The sequence below is a fragment of the Canis aureus genome, chromosome 27, assembly GCF_053574225.1.
Source record: "Canis aureus isolate CA01 chromosome 27, VMU_Caureus_v.1.0, whole genome shotgun sequence".
Taxonomy (NCBI): Eukaryota; Metazoa; Chordata; class Mammalia; order Carnivora; family Canidae; genus Canis; species Canis aureus.
The window spans coordinates 22,420,925-22,430,207 of NC_135637.1; the positions used below are offsets into that span (position 1 = coordinate 22,420,925).

At 51.9% G+C, this 9,283-nt stretch overlaps 1 long non-coding RNA gene across 1 annotated transcript; it reads left to right on the top strand.

The window, feature by feature from the left end:
- The first annotated feature begins 1,288 nt into the window (after window positions 1-1,288).
- On the top strand, window positions 1,289-8,555 carry LOC144300051 (uncharacterized). Its single transcript, XR_013366696.1, has 3 exons — window positions 1,289-1,603; window positions 3,224-3,292; window positions 3,735-8,555. It is a non-coding gene; the product is annotated as an uncharacterized LOC144300051 (long non-coding RNA).
- The last annotated feature ends 728 nt before the right edge of the window (window positions 8,556-9,283 follow it).

The following is a 9,283-nucleotide window of genomic DNA, read 5'->3' on the forward strand; positions in this document are numbered from 1 at the left end:
CTGGAGGCAGCCACTACTTGAACACTTACAGAGCACTTAAAAAGTGACAATTATTTTCTTAGAGATTTCCCTGAATTTAATCATTTTTAGCACCATACTGTAATACGACACGGGAGGTTCTATTGAAGTTTTCATGGGATTGTGCAGAGAACCGAGGCACAGAGGGGTGGCATGACCTTCCCAGGTTCACGTGGCTTCTAGTAGGATCTGAGCCCCGGACTTGGGGCACTAGCCCCATGATCTCAGTCAGGAGCTCTGCTGACTCTCTGTGTTGCCTTGTGTGAGGAAAGGTGTTTCCCACGCAGTCTGTCAGCTGGGTGTTTTAAGTGTGCACCAAACTGCAAGATCCTGAAGCCCAGCTTTGATTCAGAGGGTGGACCAGAGATCAAAAACTTGAACTGTGAATAAGTTATTACTAGTTTAGCTGTGCTCTTCTGCTGGCGAGGTGTCAACAGCTCTCTTACTGTGAGCGCATTTCCAGAGTCTTAGCTGATGGATATGAAAAGAAAATTTATTCCTCATTTAAGATGATACGCACCTCACCCCCAACAGTGGGTCAGAACAATGGGCATCCTGCCGCACCTCAGGGTGCACCCCGCAAACGAGGCGATGGAAGGTACAGTGGAAATTAATTGTTAAGGAGACTCAAGAATCGTGACTGAAGTTGATTCAGTGTACCATATGTAGTGGAAAACGTTGAAAATGCTAAGCCATGTGCTTGTTTATTCCGTGTGTGAAAGTTCTAAGCCAGTGAGTATTGCCGTGACCATGGAAGTAAAGATGGGTTGACAAATCACTCAGCCTTGTTTGCATTTAATAGGAAACAGTATCTCAAGCTAATGTTTGGATATTAACTGGTTGCTGAACATTAATGAAAATAGATCTGTCCCTGAAACAAGGCTGCCAGATTCTTTTTAAATTAATAAACCAGTTTTTAAAGTTAATCTTTTCATTAATAAAATTATATAAATAAAGAAATTTGAATAGATAACAGAGAAAGTTCTTGTGTGCCCTCTTCCCCTCCCCCTGCCCCGTTTCCCATATTATTTACCTTTTACCTTCCTGTGGTCTAGTTGTTACTATCAGTGAACCGATATCGATGAATACTTGACATTAACGATCACTCTTTGTGTTGTGCATTTCTATGGGTTTTTTGAAAAAATATGTAATGTCTGATGTCAACCACCCAGAAGAGTCTCACTGCTCTAGTATTCCCCTGGTTTCACCTCTAGACCCTCCCTCCTGAAGCCCCTGATCTTTTTTACTGTCACTCTAGATTTGCCTTTTCCCGACTGCGATATAGTTGTAATCATGAACATTTCATGGTGACTTGACAGTCGTTCCCAGGAAGCCAAAAGGCTCTGTTCCTCATTTCTCTTCTGCTTCTCCCCTTTGTCTTCCTTCCTTCGTCCACCCAGGAGGATGACTCAGCAACAGCCTAGTTCACAGTTCTTAACTAACCAGCTCTGTGACTCTCCCTCCCTGCCCAAGTCGACCACACCTGCCTGAATAAGTCCCTATGTGTCCTCTTAGATCCCCGGAGGGCCTGTCTGAGGAGCTTCCTCATGACACGGCAGAGGAAGAGGCCCCATCTAATCCTAAGGTAAGGTCACCCATCTTTATCTGAGATGGATATGTCGCTTTGTCGGTTTTTCTCATGTTTGACTCAAGTCCCCTATGGAAAATCTGACAATGTATATTGTAGAGAGGATATGCGATTCTGATTGCAGGAGGGGTCTCGATTGTCTGTCTTAGCAACTGATGTGTGATCCTAGAGGGCACTCGAGGCCTTCTAGAGTGGCAGCATCAATTACAAACTGGATAATAGTGAGCATCTCACCGTGCAGCAATTTCTTGTCCACGGAAAACAATTTTGCAATTGCCAATCAAAATGGACCCGAGACATTTATTCTCCAGGGAAAGGTGGTGCCTTTTGGCATAAGTACATTTGCTCCATTGTTACTTTGGGGTTCCCCGTCTGGTTTTCTAGACTCACCCAGCGAACAAAAGCCCCGTGCAAGCAGTGTACAGTATGACCTGACTCTCACAACGTTTTCTTTTCCGTAACTGCAGGTGACCTCAAGACCCAGTGAAAATGGTACATGTTTTAGAATCATTTACTTACTGAGGTCAACTCCATAAGAAAGGAAAGTGGGGCTTTCTTGTTGGTTTTGGTCTGAAAGGTCACCCTTCCAGCTTCCTGCTGTGAATGAGGAACAAGAACCAATTTTCCAAGTAAGGGACCATGGCTGGTGCCACAGTCTCTTTAGGTGGTGTGGTTCTGTGTGCCTGGGCTTTAGGGGTGTCTCTGTGCGCGTCTCTGTGGTGTGAATGTGAGGTGTGCCCAATGCCTGTGGGGAAGAGCACATATTCCCCCAGTGGATACGTCCCATTTACACATCACAACTTGGTGTCACCCCTGCATACTTTGCATAGATTGTGTTGGTCACCCCTCACCACAGTTGTGCTGGGCATTGGTTTTCACTCCCCAACCCTCAGAAGGGGAAACTGAGGTGCAGAGATAAATGACGCAAGCTAAGGAGCTCCCTGGGGAAGAGCCAGCCCATGATCCCAGGAGTGTGGCCAATGCTCTGAACTACTGACCTGTGCTCATTACTTGCATAGGGTCACTAGTCATTGAGTGAGGGGGTCCCAGCATCTGTGAACGAACGTGAGGTCCCAGAGTCTCCAGAGCTCCCAGACACTGCCGCCGTTAGAAGGCGGCCTCTGTGGTCACGCAGCCCTGGGCAGCCACAAGTGCGTGTAGCCCACTTTGGCATGGTCAGTGGCGTGAGCACAGGTGAAAGCCCTGTGCCTCTGTCAGTGCACGGATCCGGAGAGGCGCGAGGCCCCCTCGGCCAGTGTGGGTCAGCATCTGTCTGCTGGGCTTCCTCCTTAGCCTCCCGTCCAAAGCAGGTAAGAATCAGGGAGACACTTGAGTGTGTTTAATAGTATTATCACCACAACCCCTGGAAGCATCGGGTTCTGTGAGCTTCATAGCCTGGGACAGTGACAAACAGGACCTCGCTACCCGGCTTCATCATCAGCCTGGACCTGCACCTCCCTCCCCTTCTGCCTCCCTCCTTCGCCTCCTCCCCCCACCGAGGCGGTGGCCTGTGGTCCAGAGCAGCTCAGTCCCCATTAACCCATCACTGCCGTACACACCGGCCCTAGTCCATGTCAAGCAAACCACCAGTGACTGAGCTACCCTGTGTCCTCCTAGCTCCCCCGAGGGCCTAGCAGAGGAGCACCCAGGGGACGAGCTGAGTAAAAGACCCCATCGAATGCCAAGGTGAGCTCTCCTGCTTTTGTCTGAGATGCAAACCCTTTTTCTTGGTTTCTTTCTCTGTTTAAATTCAGTTGAATTCATGTGTGAAGATGTGGGCATGTGCATCACAGAGATATTTACAGAGGGTGGCAGTGGGGGATCAGGTCCCACCAGTGACACCTGTGTCCCACGGCCAACTGGGAATGGCAGCACGAGCTGGGGGAGGGGGTATCCCTCAGCAGAAATCTCGCCTCATCGGAGGAAGAATTTCATGGCAACCGATGTGGATTGAGAGTATGTGATCCAGGAAAAGTTCACGCCCATTTCACCAGCATCCTCTCCGTGGGCCTGGGGAATCCGACCAGACGGGTCCTCGGCTGGTTTGCTAAAGTTGCCAACAGGACAGACGACTGTGCAGGCGATACACGGTGTGATCTGATCCGTGTGCTGTCTCCTGTCATTGCAGGTGGTCTCGGGAGTAAGTGACAACAGTACGTACTCTGGAGTCCCTCCCTTGTTGGGGAAAGATCTAGGTGCTAAGAGAAGCGAGTCTCCCCTGCTGGCTTTCCTCTGAAGTGCCACCGCCACCACCGATTCTGAGTTCCTGCTGGGAGCCCAGGCTGGGTAGGTGGGAAAGGAGGCTGACTCTCCAGGGAAAGAGCTGTGGCCATTTCTCCACAAGCACTTTTGTTCCCTTTGGGAGGTGAGGGTTTGCGTGCAGTGTGGCGGGCTGTTCTCTGGGGGAATCAGGTAGTGTGATTGTGTGAGTACGTGTGTGTATGTGTCTCCCTAGATCCAGGTCCCCTCCAACAACACAGTTGCCAGCATCAGCTTCTAAGTGACAATTCCCATCATCGTTGTTTCATGCAATTATCTGTGTTTCAAACTTGATTAAATTGTACACCAAGTACACCCCAATAAACTTGCGGGGAATCCCATCACCAGCTAGGAGAAGGTTCACAGGGTTCTAAGTGGACAAAACTGTGTTCCAGAATCACCGTTATGGGGTCAGGAACAACTTCAGATCTCACCTGTGAGCAGGTTGTTTCATTCCCTGCAGGGCAGGGGGATCAAGCATAACTAAGGAGCATAATGAGGAGCATTCCTCATTAGGAAAGGAGCCCTAATGTATCTAATAGGCTTCTGAGAAGAGAGAGGCTGGAGAGGGTGCTGAATTGCAGGGGGTTGCACAACCCGCGGATGGGGAGCTGACACTGAGACAAGGCCCTTCAGTCCCAGACCCCATGCACTGTCTCTCATGCCTCTCCCGCCCCGGAAAGACTTCTGAGCAGGGTTGAGGCTGGTCCACCGTCATGGCTGGTGTGGGCACTGTATGGACGTCTTCCTAAAAGCCTGGAGAGAGGGGCTTCCTTCCTGTTCCATCCTCTTCTCCATCTATCTGTATGACAAACCAGGCACTTTCCTTGGTGGAAATTGTAGAGAGGCAGAGAATGGAGTCAGGTCTCCTGCTCTCCCACCCAGAACATGTCAGTGGGCTAGAGCCAGGGCCAGGCCAGACACAAGGAGAGTTCCAGCCTGATCCACTGGGGCCAGAAGGGACCAGTTTTTATTTTTCTTCTGCTTCTGGGAGTCACCTGACAACCAGCCCTTGCCTACATGCTGTTGGCCAAGGGTTGTCTGGATTGCAGACACATTTAGACTGAAGGGATCTCACGCCATGTGGCCAGGGCAGCTGTAGGACATTCTAGTTGCCCAGGAGGTAAGAGGGGTGCAGACTCCAGTGCTTGGTGGGCTCAGCAGAGTGATGGGGGATGATCTCAGAGTAAAGGTGCTCCTTGCTGTTCTTTTATGGCCAGAGGACATCAATTGGAGAGTATCTTTGAAATGGTCTTAGAATTCTCAGACCCAAACTCTCATCTGTGTCTTTCTATTCAAGAGCCCTGATCCCGGGTGGTCACTGCTCATCCTCCAGAGCTCAGCTCTGAGCAGCCCCTGTACTAAAATCCCTGAGCCGGAATCCGGTTCTAGGTTGGAAAGGTCCCTGCTCAGCTTGTATGGGGTGTGGGGCCCCACACTAAACCGGGTACCTGCCCGGACTCTAATCTGGATCAGGAAGGAAAGGGTGAGCTTCAAAGAGAATGAAGTGTCCCCTCTCTGTCTACTGATCTGACTACAACCAGCACATGTGTGTGGGGTCATGGTCCTCTCCCCTGCTTACAAGGGGCCCCTGCTGGGATTCCTCTAGGACCTGGGTGTGGACCTTCCTGTGTGAGTGTCCCCAGGGCCTCATGTAGCGCTTGTCATGTGGGCAGAAGCCAGGGACAACCTACAAATGAATGGTCAGATCAGATCAGCAAACACCTCTGGGGAACCCCCAGGGCAGGAAGGTCACATCTTCCTCACCTTTGGATCCCAGAGCTGGGCTATCCAGGGGGGGTAGCCACTCGCCAGACGTTTCTGCTTACGTTTAAGTTAGTTAAAGTCAATGAAGTTACACATTCCATCCCCCGTCATACCAGCCACATGTCAGGTGCCCAGTAGAGCATGTTTACAGCCCAGACCATTTCCGTGACCACAGACGGCTCTCCTGGGCAGCTGCTCGGAGCCTGCACAGGGGCTGCACCTGGACCCCACCTAACCCAGTGTGTGTCCATCAGAGCTGGGATCTCAGGTGGATCCGTGTGCAGGTGAGAGCTGTCATGATCCTGTGGAGATGGGGAAGTGCCAGGTGAAGGGGGAGCCTTTCTGTCACCGAAGGTTTGCAACTGTGGTCACTGCCCTGTTGAAGGGCTCTAGTTCCCAGAGCCCAGGAAGGATGAGGACCCAGAGGAAGAGCGGGTGATGCTGGGTGAGCGAGCCTGGCCTCAGCTGGAGTAGCAGCAACAGGGGAGCCCCTCTCTCTAATAACCTGCTGCTCATGCTTGTCTCTAAAGATTGTCTTGTCGACAGAAAGTACGATTCGAGCAGCGAGGACGAAGACGCCGCAGGTAGGGAACAGCTCTCAGGTGCGTCCCATGGGAGAGGGTCCCGGGAGCAGTCAGATTACACCTGCAGCTTGCAGACCCAGGAAGGGGCTATGAAATAAAGCAGAGAGAAAAAGGAAATGTGTGTTCTATTTATATTTTAATGATGTAAGAATAAGAGCTGTCATATCTATTGGCTTCAGGTGTACTGTTTGTAATCATCTTTTTCTTGCTTTGCTATTTAAGATTATCTTTCCCCGGACCCACTCTCTTCTGCTCTGCCTCTGCCAAGCAGCAAAACCTTGCTTATGTTTAGATCACGTGCCTTGGGAACTGAGCAGGGGAGTACTGGGTCGGGTTTGGGGTGACCCATGACAGCGGCGGTCTGGTGGGACGCACTGTGTCCCATACACCTGAATGGCAGACAGAGTGCTTCCGTGTGAGCCAGGGGCTGGGGAGCTGGGACCCTCTCCCTCTGCAGCTTCGGGTCATGGAGCAGCACCAGCAGGGCCGCCCTCAGGTCTGCCTCTGGGTGATGGGTGCACCCGGGGCAGGCAGCACAGAGAATTTTCCCTCTCAGCCTCCTGCCCCTGCTCCTGGGTCCTGCTGCAGAAATGAGGTGGGAGACATGCCCTGGGGCACATTTCTCTCCTCCTCTCATAATCCACATCCCCAGTCCTGGGACCAGAATAAAACCTGCACTTGTCTCCATGTGAGAGAGGCCTGTGTGCAGCCACCCTGAGGCCCTCCCTGGCCGATGAGAATTCTAGAGGCCTCTGTGAAGGCTGCTGAGCTGGCCACACACACTCCCTCTCATGGTCCCACTGAGCTGGTCTCCTGGGACTGACCGAATCCAGGGGAGAGGCTCTGGCAGGGGGGCCAGGGTCTCTGCTCTAGTCTGATCCTGCTGCTCCAGCCACACAGTGATGGGCCTGCTCCCCACATCATGGTCATGGCCCCACCCTAGGACCCTCCCTCAGCCTCCCCAGGACCTCCCCCACCCAGTCCTCCCAGGTCTCAGGACAAAGGCTGCCAGGTACTGGTAGCTGTGGATTTCCCTCACTTCACCTATAGACTAAGGGATTTGGTCAAGTTCCATTACTTCTAATGTCATGTTCCCCTCTCTAAATGGCCAGAGGTGCCATGGGGATGATGGGGTTGGGTGAAGCTCAGTGTCTCCCAAGATCCTGAGGTCAGAGCAGGCACAGGCTGGTGACAGGGTGGGCAGAGCTGGTTTCCCTCTGCAAGGAGCCCAGCACAGCCATGAAGGTGCCCCTGGATTTGGCAGGTTTCGTTAATTGATTGACTGATCAGGGAGGGTGGTAACATACCCACGACCACTCCTCTCTGCTCTTCTGATACTGGACAGAAACACCAAGGTGTAGGCCAAATCAGAGAAGAGAAATGGGCAGGAATGAGGAGACAGGAAAGTGTTGGGGGCGGGCGGTGAAGAGGGAGGCAGGCAATGTCTCCAACACAAAGTCACAGGGACTATGACCGCCTCTTAGTGGGACAGGATGGACCAGGGGCTGCTTCTGGCCTCAGTTATGAAATCTGAGGGCTGGGAAGGGCCCAGAGACACGGTTCCCCTCCTCATCCCATTGGATCTCAGTCCTGGGGGGGTACTGCAGTGCTGAGGACAGAATGTGGTCTGGGGTCAGGGCCGTAACCCCAGGAACAGTGACCCAAGTCCTCCCTAGCCTCTGACTCGATCCTCTCTTTCCCAAGGCCACCTCATCACTGTCACTGCCCTGGTGCATGCTGAAGCCTGTCTTAAAGATCCTGAGGATTAGGATGCAGACCCCAGCCATCTGCATGTAATTTACTTCCTATTTCTGGCTTTTTTTCTTCTATTTGTTTCCTACCCATAAGCTCCCTCTGTGGCTCTTCCCTGTTCCCTCTGTGAGTGATTGTCATCCTGAAGGACCCGATCCCATTCGGGCACAGGAGGTCCTTTCATCTCCGGTGTCTATAAAATCTCCCACCACTTGGCCTCATGGTTGCTGGGTTTGTTAGGGGGTAGGAGCTGGATTTTGACTCTTGGAATGTTAAAGGCCTCCCACATCCCTGGGCAGGGAAAAGAAGAAGAGAAACCAATGGAGGTGGTACTGGGGCCTTAGAGGGGCTGATAATAGTGAGAAAAACTCTTCTTCTTGAAGTAATTGCTCACGTATTCCTCCTCAGTTTTAGTAAAACCGAAACTGCGAGATTGCTCGAGGTCACCCATTACTATGGGTACCACAGAACCTGCAAGTATTCCTGGGACTGTGCTATTGGGTAGAATGCTATTTTGCCATCTGTGGAAGTATTTGCTTGAATATCCGACAAACTGGTAGGGTTAAGAATCACTTCCTCTTAACGAACTAGGGGTGGTGGAAGGGGAGGAGGGCGGGGGGTGGGGATGACTGGGTGGCGGGCACTGAGGGGGGCACTTGACGGGATGAGCACTGGGTGTTATTCTGTATGTTGGCAAATTGAACACCAATAAAAAATAAATTTATTATTAAAAATCTCCCACCACTGCCCCCCTCACCTGCTCTCCTGGCATCTCCCTGGCTCCTGACCTGGGTCTGCACCGCTGAATGATACTGAGCAGCCCTGGGTGGTGGGTGGGGAGCAGGGCAGAAATTCAGAAGGGCTCTCCACCCTGCTGGAGGGGCCCCGGAAGCCTGGATCTGTCCTGGACACCCCCCAGTCTGTGCTCTCCTGCCCCAGGGGAGCTCTGGACTCAGATGATTGTTTTCTACTTTACAGCTACCCAAATCACACAATTTTAAAATAGTATTATTCCATCAGGAATCTGACTCCAAAAATCCTCTTGTCCTGGATTTAAGAGATTGAATCAAGAAAGAAAGATGAGAGAGAACAGGGAGAGGAAGCTGAGTGTAGAGAGGCAGGAGGAAGAGCAGAAGGCGAACAAGTGCTCTTCAGGGCACCAGAGACCCAGGTGTGCCCTGACCTTGCAGCGGGACATGAAGGTTAAGGCCAGTGCCGCAGGGAAGGAGACACCCCAGCCTTCTCCAGCGCTGGGTGTGCGAGGCTGAGTCCTCCACTGGCTCCTGAACTGGGGAGACAGGTCTGTAGGTGCCTG